At 33.1% G+C, this 10,773-nt stretch overlaps 1 long non-coding RNA gene across 1 annotated transcript; it reads left to right on the top strand.

Moving 5' to 3' along the window:
* Positions 1 to 3,715: 3,715 nt before the first annotated feature.
* Positions 3,716 to 4,879, top strand: LOC121228207 (uncharacterized). Its single transcript, XR_005925767.1, has 2 exons — positions 3,716 to 4,163; positions 4,393 to 4,879. It is a non-coding gene; the product is annotated as an uncharacterized lncRNA (long non-coding RNA).
* Positions 4,880 to 10,773: the final 5,894 nt, after the last annotated feature.

Consider the following 10,773-nt stretch of genomic DNA (forward strand, 5'->3'; position numbering starts at 1 on the left):
TCAAAGTTCCCACATCGATACATGATCTCATCAGGAACCATCCAATAAGCTCTCCACTCTATATCCCCTCCTTGAGGTTTTGGAGGATTTTCATCCACTTCTCCTCTGAGATATCCTCTCTCCTTTGTATGGCTGCCTCCTCTTTTAACGGGGAATAACCTTCAGAAAATACCTAATAAGAAACCTTGTCTACCTTCCAAAAGTGCCCATGAAACCACACCATCAACAGTTGTGCACATCCAATAAACCGCCCCTCGCCCGTCTTCCAAAACATGCTCAAGGATCTGAACGTCTCAGGCAATATTGCCGGTACAGGTGTGATTCCCTTCTCAAGACGGTCGAATAAGTCAATGACTGCCTCGTCCACGTGCCTTAAATCTTTAGGAAAAATTACCAATCTGTAGATGCTTAAGGCGAAGATATCAACCCTCTTTCTTTCATCTGGATGCTTTAAAACCAAATCTCGCAAATTCTCCCAGGGGATACATTTACTATCCCCTTTTTGTTGAATCCGAGCAGTGACCCAAGGCTCACTCATCCCTGAAATGTTCATCAATTTCTTCGCTAAAGTCTAACCATTAAAAACCCTGGCATAAGTCTTTCTAACTTGAACTTTCGGACACCTGAGCAGGGTAGTATATTCCTCCATGGTAGGTACTAAATCTACTTCCCCAAAAGTGAAACACTTGTAAGCAGAATTCCAAAACTGGACCATAACTCGGAACAGGTGCTTACCCACCTTAATATCTAACAAGTAAGATATATCACCATAGCTTTGATAGAACAACTGTTTGGTCTCTTCATCCCGACGAGCCCATATATCTCTCAACTCTTGCAACTCATTTTGTGCTACATTGATGCGAGTGAATTCCTACAACTCCGATGTATATCCTTCTACCAAGCTATCTCCTTTCTCTGATTGTAACCTTTCTGACCATGCGCGAACGGCCGCATTATCCTCAACTTTATTAAGAAATTCATTCTCCATGTCAAAATTTCTAACTTAGTAATCGAATACTAATCAACACCTCATTTAGTATGCAATGTCATGCAAAACACAGTCAAAACAAAACACAAGTTAGTATCAAATAATAGTGATAAAATACAAGCACAGAAAAGATAATAATAACACATATATGGGCAAATACTAAGGCTTGATGCGGCTCCACCCAAGGATAGCTCCTAAGGTTCGCTATATATGGTTCGGTTCTAGAGATAAGGTACCTGAACCAGCAGATTCCTCAATCCTCACCCATTATAGGCTCATATAGATTGAGTTCGGTTCAGGGGGATACATTTCCCTATGACCATGCGGATATGAAAATCTCACAAAATTATAGGTACGGATGTACCCCGGAAGCAATCCACTTGCCCATGCGGAGGTGAAGACCTCACGAAAGCATAGTTTCTTACTCCCACTTAGAGGGTGTGACCACGGCGGTTATGCAGTGAAATGCAGTATTATTATAAAAGCCCGAACCATAACAACCATACAAACAAATGCAATCGAAAGAAACATGATTTTTAAAACAAATTTTCAATTTTTGACAAAAGGACGGTAAATAATCAATTTTATGGCTTGACTCTCTTGTTCGATCCCTAGTGGAGTCACCAAGTTGTCGAAACCATCTTTCAAATTTGATTTTTAAAAATGGGAATCGACTTTTTGAAAAATGAAAATGTGGAGTCGCCACCGATCTTTTTGTTTAGGTGTGATCGGATCACCTAGAAATTTGGTTATTTTAATAAAATATTTATTAAAACAATGATTTTGGTCTTACGAAAATATTAGAACATGGGCTCGAGAGTCAGTTACGCATGAGGAAGGATTAGCACCCTCACTACGCCCAAAATTGGTACCAAATTGATTAAATACTGTCCTTATGTCTAAGATTTAAAAATGTTTTTTTTTGAAATGTGGTTCCTTTTATAAACATTTGAATAGCCTAAGTTGGTCGTCAAAATTCTCTTGTTTCGAAGGAATACAGCATCATGTCCAGCACAATAGGACACGATCATTTATACCCTCGAAAACACGATAAATCTCGACTTCCAAAAAATTATATGTTGAAATCCGCAAAAGGATGCCCAATTATTTAGTCCAACGAAAAAATTGAAACCTAACACAGTAGGACACAATTCCTCGAATTTCTAGACATCGGACATTGCCTTATTTTTGAATTTAGAGAACATGAGTGAAATTCTAAAGGAACATTCGATTATTTTGAACAAACAGGAAATCGCAACCCAGCACGATAGGGCACGATTCCTCAAATTGCCAAACATCGAGTATTACCTTCGTTTTGAAGAGTTTTTAAAGACATAAGTGAAATTCCAAATGAATATTCGATTGTTTTGAACAAGCGGGAAATCGCAACCCAACACGATAGGGCACGATTCTCGAATTGCCAAACATCGAGTATTGCCTTCGTTTTAAAGAATTTTCTAATGAATAATTATAAAAATAGCTTAAAACTCGTTAATGTGACTCAAAATAAAACGAAATTAATCTTAGAGATTTGGACCTTATAAAACCAAATTTCATAAACCAAGTGGAAAACAATGATATGAGATAATGTACTCACATGAGATACAATCAATTAATAAACTAATAATTAAGTATAACTAACCCAAGAAAGGATAACCCAATTACGATCATGCATGAGAAATAATTGATATAATAATACAATAACGAAAATAATAATATAACAATACAATACAACAAACAGAACAATACACACAATAATATGCCAAAATAATATACATAGCATGATATAAAACAGTCAATGCAAGATTTAAAAAAAACAAGATGACAATTAGAAGCCAATGTGGTATAAAACGATTTTAAAATAATGACGAATAAATGAACACATAATTTACACAATATATAAATAGATGAATTTAAAACTATTTGTAAAAACAAACTAAAAATATATATACATAATTACCAAAACATATGTTATAGGATGAATATTTTAAATCGAATGATATGCAAAGTATTGAAGAATATTGGTTTAAAATCGACAATTCACACGTAATAAAGAAAATTTTAAATTATGTGTAAAGTATAAAAAAATAATAATGTATAATAAAATATAATCTTTAAAACATAATGGATTTACAAATTATATATATGTATATATATAAATAAACTTAGAAATAATTGTTTGTAAAAATATCATAGAAATGTATACAAGATTAAATTATTTTTATTATATACGTATAAATATTTATAATGAAACATTTGAATGAAATACTATCTAATATACCAAAAGAATACAATATAAAGAATTTCAAAACAATAATTTTATAGACAAAAAATAATTTTAAAACAATGGTGTAACCAAAATAATATATATATACGAATACACGAAAATGTCTAAATGAGAAATTGTATATATACTATGATAAAACCAACTTCAAAATAATAATATAAATAAAAAACAAAGCAAAGTTAATAAAATAGATAAAAGTATTAAATTAATTTTAAAATAATAAATATTTCAAATAAAAAGCTTAATGAAATAAACTTAAAAATAAAAGGGATAATTTCTAAATAAAAGAAACCAAAATAAGGACCGGCGCGTAATGTGCGCAAATTCACAAGGACTAAAACTGGAATTATTCCAAACCCTTGTTAAGGCGTGGATCCAATTGAAAATGAATATGACTTACCAAACCAAATTAAAAAAAAAACAAAGCAAGCAAGGTGAAATCGAGTGCACGCACGAAAGCGGAGGACCTATCGTGTAAATACCCCCCTTTTTAAGCAGTACCGTTTTGAGGCTATTAGTATTAGCCTGAAATGGTGTCACTTCAAAAACAAACCAACCCTAAGTAACCCCCATACCAGCAAGAATACATCTAAGTAAATCCTCTAGCCGCTTCAAAAAACAGAGAAAGAAAACCAATCTTTTCTCTTCAATATTCGACCGACCGATGGTCTCCCAATCGACTGCTCTCCTGCCTCTCCTTTTGACCCATAGAGTGGTCAATCAAGGCTTCATTGAACCAAGAAGATTCGTGAGTCTTGCTCACAAACCCCAAATCGCCACTTAGTTTCCATTGTGGCGAAACAAGCGGGGATTCGAGTTTCTCTTCTTTCTTTTGCTTTTTTGCTTTTTTTTTTCGGATGTAAATGATAAAGAAATCGATTGAAATAGGTAAAAAGAAAAGAGGATTAAAAGGAGGAAAAAAATCACCTTCTCTGATTTTCGATTGCTTTCTATATTGCGTTTTTTGTATGCGTAATATCGCGAGTGTTTCATAAAAAAAAAAGGAGCAATACATTGCTTTCGGTTTTATAGCCGAAATCTCAAAAAAATCAAAATAAAAAATACAATTTTCTCTTCTTTTTCTATTTGCTACTGTGGTTTGTCTGTTTCTTCGCAGGTACGAAGTATGGGTGGCGTGAGTACGGGGGCTGTGCTGGCGTACGGAGGCGCGGGCGTGGTTGCTGGAGGGTACGGAGGCTGGGGCTGCTGGAGCAGAGGCGTTGTCCAGTTCTTGGCTGCGGCGCAAAATCCTAGCTAGGGTTTCTGCTTTGATTTTTTTTTTTGGGCTGTAGGGTATTTGGGTCTAAGTTTTGGGTTGTGTTAGGTTTGGGCTAAGTTTGGGTATTGGGTCATTGTAATAACTTTGGGCTTTGGACTGTTAGAAAACTGGACTATTATAATGTTTTTATTATAATAATTTTTGGTTTTATGCTTATACGAGCCCGGGTTAAATTGGCCCATTACACCTTGTTTTGCCTTGCTCTTCAAAGAAAATGGGAACAACTGTAAGCGAATGGCATTATCAGAAATACCATTAATCTTGTATGTGTCGCAAACCTGTAAAAAGTTAGCCAAATGAGCAAACTGAATATACTGTTGTGCCATTTGAATTGTGTTCGGCTTCAGCTCAAAATTGTTTGCAACAATAGTTGGTCTCATAATACTCGATTTAGCCCCAATCAAAGTAGGTTTAGCATAATCATAGATAGTATGAGGAATAGGAGCTCAAAGAAGCTACTGATTATTTTGATTATCTCCCATCTCCATAGTAATATGCTTTTCCTCTTGATTGTCTACTCTATTCTGTTGATTTTGCCTTGCTTCTCTAACCTCTCTATAATTTTTACGAGCAGTCTTTTCAACTACACTATAAAAAATCAACAGTTCCAATGGGTTTCATCTAGTCATAAACCAAAAGAACTTGTCAGAATGAAACAAACAAAAAAATTAGAATGTAAAAATTAAATTAAAAATAAAAAATATTAAAATAAAAATAAAAATGACTAAATTAATAGAAATAAAGTTTTCCTAATATTTTACTCCCCGGCAACGATGGAAAAACCTTGATTGCAGTTGTAAACCAACTAAAAATCTAACTAAGACAAATGCACCTATCAATTAGTAGTATAGCTACGATGAGCAAAGATATCATTCCCACAAGGACAAAAATACTAGTAATTGTTGTTTTTCTATTATTTAACCGAAAAAATTGGAGTGATTGATCAAAACTAAAATTAACTAAATTAATTTATTAAAGAACACGATAAAGAACAAATCAGGAAAATAATTGAGTAAACAACCAAGAAGCAAAACAATACCTAGGAAAGAATTCACCTAGATTTCATCTGTCATTATCAATCTAAATTACGCAATTTCTTCACTTAGTATCTTGATCCGTAGAAATCCTTAAATTATGCTAATATCTCTCTTTAAGACTAAGAACAATTGACTTTAGGTTGATTAGTTGAAATTTATTTGTAAATTAAACTCCTATTATCGCATTAACTTGATTTATGAATTCCCCTATTAGATTTGACTCTAATTCGGTAGATTTATGTCATCATATTTCTAGGATTTCATGCAACTCCACTCAGTTATACTAGATCTACTTTTAAACAGGGTCTATTACTTCTCTGATTTAAGCACATCAAACATGGATTAATAATATAGAAATATCAAACCAAGAATTAAGTATACATAATTGAGAATAAGATCCAAGTATTTATTGTGTAAAAAATAGAAATCAAATAACAAAATTCATCTTAGGGTTTATCTTCCTAGGTACTTGGAAAATTAGTTTATGATAGCAAATAAAAACATCTCAAAGGCAGTATAACCACAAGAAACAATGAAACTCATAATAAACTTCAAAGAAATCAAAAAGAGATCTGCTATATTAATGGAAATCTGTTTTAGAGTCAGCTTCAATAGTGTGTTTCAAGTTTTTTTCTTGAGTATTCTATGACGGCTCACTCCTTTCTTGTTACCTTTATCATATATAGGTCTTAAAATGCATAAAGAACCTAAAAAAAGGGTTTTTTTTGCAGGTTTGGAGTGCTATTCACGATTTCCACATGGTTTGACACTTGGACGTGTGGCGGTGCCAGACTGTGTGGCGATCAATGCGGCTCCTGAAATTGGCTCTAATTTTATTATTTTCACTCGTTTTTCATTCCTTTTGCTTCCAAATGTCTCCTAAGTATAAAAACATGAATTTAGAGGATTAGGAGCATAAAATTCACCATTTTACATTGGTTAATCATCAAAAAATGCATTAAGAACGAGATTGAAACGTGTTACTTTAGGCATTTATCAACTTTGACACAAGTCGGGAATGTCCAAAAAATACGGTAAAATATCTCTACACTTGGAATGGGTTCATTTTCTTAATCGTATGCATCAAACGTTTGCATTCTTACAACCATTCCTGGCACATACTCTTGCATTGTTGCTGCCCAATATTGTAACTCACTGTGTAAGTCATCCCAGTCGCCGTATAGGTCCCTCATCGCTATCTGTTTGGCATTCCATGCTTTTGGATATGATACTTTATAACCGTATTAATTTTGCATTTCTGCCACCAAGGAAGTAATTGGAATTGTTAGAGATTGTGTGACCCCAATCCCGTCATTTGTCAAAGAAATAAAATACAGAAGCAAAATAACGGGATCTATTGGTGCGAAGGTCCAAGGGCCGAAGATCCGTATAGAACTATACTTTTTTTATTTGACTTTGATTACAATAGAGTTTTTCAACCCTTAAATAGATGTAGTTGAAAATCCTCTTGTATCATTCGTCTTTCAACATTAGTGAATCTCTCCTTCTCTGTTCGTGGTTTTTCCCGAAGAGGTTTTCCACGTAAAATATCTGTGTTCTTTTTTTTCTCTTATTTTTTTGCAATCGCTCTACCGCTATTATCAAAATTTATTATAACAGGAATAGTGGGTTTCGCCTCAACTAATGACTTGATACATCTACTTAGGGGTGAGCAAAACTCGATTCGATTCGATTCGAAAAATCAAAAAAAAATTCAAATTTCGAGTTAATCGAATCGAGTTATTTGAATTATTCGAGTCAACTTGAATAATCCAATTTGAGTTTCAAGTTCGAGTTGAGTTGAATTTCACAATTTTAATAACTTGAATAATTCGAATAACAGATTGGTGTAAATCCCCTCTTGGTCCCTATCAACTTTGAAAATAAGCAAATTTGTCTCTCACAACAACAATTACAAAAAAAGAAGAAGATAATTTTCAAAAATTTAAAATAATTTTTAACATTAAAAATATTTATAAAAATTTTAAAAAAATCTAAAAATATATATAAAAAATTTAAAATTTTAAAAAATTTCTAAACCAATAATTTTGGGACCTAATTTTTTATTCAAATTTATCATACTCAAGTATATTTTTTTATTGTTTTGCTTTGAAAAAAATTTCAAATATATATGGTTTCAAATTTGTGTGCTCTAACATGGAATTAGTTATACTGCAATAATATTTTTATTTGACATGTTTAATTTTTTTAATTTAACTCGAACAATTTCACCCAATTCGACTCGACTCGACTCGAATTTCATTTCATTTAACTTGATTCGAAAAAAAATCAAATTGAGTTAGGATGATAAAATAGGATTCATGAACTCGATTAACTCAAAATTTTTCCACTCAATTCAACTCGATTCGATCGAACGCTCATCCTACTTCTACACCTTATGCTTTTATTATCTAACTTTTCTCAATTCAATTTTTCTATATATCCAAATTAAAATTTCCATAATAATTACATAAAACTATTTTAAAATACTTATAATGACCCAGAAGTCAGCAGTATCAGAAAGTGTGGTTTTGGAATCCTGCTTTCGTAAATTAGACTTGTAATTATTTTTATTAAATATTTATGGAATCATTTTAGAAGTGAACTGATTTTCGGTCTGTAACACCCTAAACCTGACCTAGATGTTATGGACGAGTCTAGTGATGTCACATGGAATGGGGTTTGAAATCGAGATTGACAAGTTAAAACCGTTCCAGTTAATTAGCTTTTATTTAATTCGGAAAAACGTGAACTAGTTGATTTGTCTTAAAACATGTCTTTTAAGCAGAAGCTTTTGAAACCAATTATTTTACGAAACCGAAAATCTTAGTTTTTAGAAAAAACCATGTTTTGTTGAGTTGCAGTTTAAAAATCCGTAAAAACAGTATAAAATCTCAATTTAAACCAGACAGTCCAAAGTCTTAACATTACAATAATAAATACCCAAAGATAATATAAAATCAAAAGCTTTAAAAAAGCAGTTCAGTAGTTGTGGTCACTGTTAAGCCCTCCGCTACACCGATCAGCCTAAGTTTGGGAATTACCTATACATATTAAATAGAAAAAGGGGTGAGTTTTCACAAACTCAGTGTGTAATCCCCACAGAAAATATACATACAGATACACATCAGAAAATAATCAATTACAGTCTGGGGCCTGAGCCCATTATAGATTTAGTTTGGGCCTTGGCCCATTCGGATACAGTCTCAGATATAATTTAGGGCCTTGGCTCATCTCAGATACAATATGCAATAGCAGAAAATCAAAATCCTACCCACCAGCCTCTATACACCATCTCCGTCCATCCCTACACACCATGTGGGGATTAAATCAACCCATTCATCCCTGCACACCATGCTGTACCGAAATGCGGCACATAATCAGAAATTTGCAGCATAGCTGCCAGATAACAGGCTTAATAGACTTTCAGACACTTCCTCCAGATAACAATAGCCCACCCCAATGGAATGCAACATATAAAAGATGTCATGCTATTATGCAATTACAGTACATACATTCAAATATCATATTTCATGCTCGGTACATAAATCAAACAGACAGATCACTTATATAGGGGTCTAAGTAGGGCTTACCGACCCTTTAGTAGGTCCACAGTCAACTTGGGCGACCCGTGCAACCTCAGACAACTTTTCAAAAAAATGGGCTCACACGCCTATGTGACCCACACGACCCAAATTGGCCTTGGCCGTGTGATTTATTTTTAATATAACCCATGCTAGGTAAATATTCATATATGTTTTCCCTATTTACTTATATGTTCATTCAAAGTTGTCTACTTGAGTCATTGGCACTAAATTATTTATATCTTAAGCTACAAAATTCCAAATTAAGATCCACTTGATGTTTTTGAAACTAAACTCAAATACCTTTCTACCATAAAATTTTCATAATTTATAGTTTATCAAATAAGTACAGTAAAATCTTCAACTTTACCCCTATTCTGCTATTTGACAGTTTCAACCTCTCCTTACTAAAAATTATTTATCTCTTAGTACAAAATGATGTTTCTGTTTGTTTCTCTTGAAAATAGACTTATGTAGGATTTGAACATATAAATTTAAGCCTCTAATTATTTTTTTTTACAATTTTTAATGATTTTCCAAAGTCAGAACAGGGGAACCCGAAATCATTCTAACCTTGTCTCATAAAATTCATTATATCTTATAATTTATAATTCCATTGTTTACACTGTTTCTTCCATGAAAAATTAGACTCAATAAAATTTAATTTCATATTTTATTCAACCTCTAACTCAATTTTCACTATTTTTGATGATTTTTCAAATTTAGACTACTGTTGCTGTCCAAAACTATTTTAGTGCAAAATGTTGATTTCCAAGTTTATAACACCCTTATTTCCTTTCTCTACAATTTTTTGCATCATTTTCTCTTATTTCTCGACAGGAAGCAATTTTGGCTTTTCGTCGAATCTCGTTTTCTACATTTCGAGTACACACCTGGTATCGATTCACTGTGCAAAGTAACCCGAGCCTTCAAAAACCTATATTTGACCAATGTATCCCTTAATTAATCACTTGATTCATTAATCAAACCAAATATCCCCAACATAAAACTCGAGAAACTAAACTAATGACAATTCAAAACCTTACCGCGACAAATCCGATAACTAGTCGTCGCACACACTGGAATATCCACTTAAAACCTTTAAACAGCACCTAAACGAGAGTAAAACGAATCCTTTGTTAATTACCTAATCGAAATACGATAACTAAGGGGAAAAATTCCACTTACCGAAATAGATGAAGTCGAAAGTTGCACCCAAAGAGATGACTCGCAAAAAATATAGAAACGAAAAGAGTAGGGAAAAGAGAAGAGAATTTCAGCTATAGAGCAAGGGATGAACCGATCAAGTAAACGAAAAGGGAGGGGAAAGAGAAGAAACAAGATACGGCCAAAGGGGAACAAAAACCAAAATTGAACAAGAAGGGAGGAGAAACGACAGAGAAACAAAAGTCCAATGTCATAAAATTTGTGGGGAAAAAAGAAAATAGAAAACTGATAAGAAGAAAATCTTATTTTGATAGCTTCTCCCCAATTATCTCCTAAAAACACTCTCTATTAACCCACTAAAAACAACTACTCATCAATCCAGTTTAATTTGAACTCCACCATACCACACACCTCAAACAAAAATTAATTTC

The sequence above is a fragment of the Gossypium hirsutum genome, chromosome A04 (genome assembly GCF_007990345.1).
Source record: "Gossypium hirsutum isolate 1008001.06 chromosome A04, Gossypium_hirsutum_v2.1, whole genome shotgun sequence".
Lineage (NCBI taxonomy): Eukaryota > Viridiplantae > Streptophyta > Magnoliopsida > Malvales > Malvaceae > Gossypium > Gossypium hirsutum.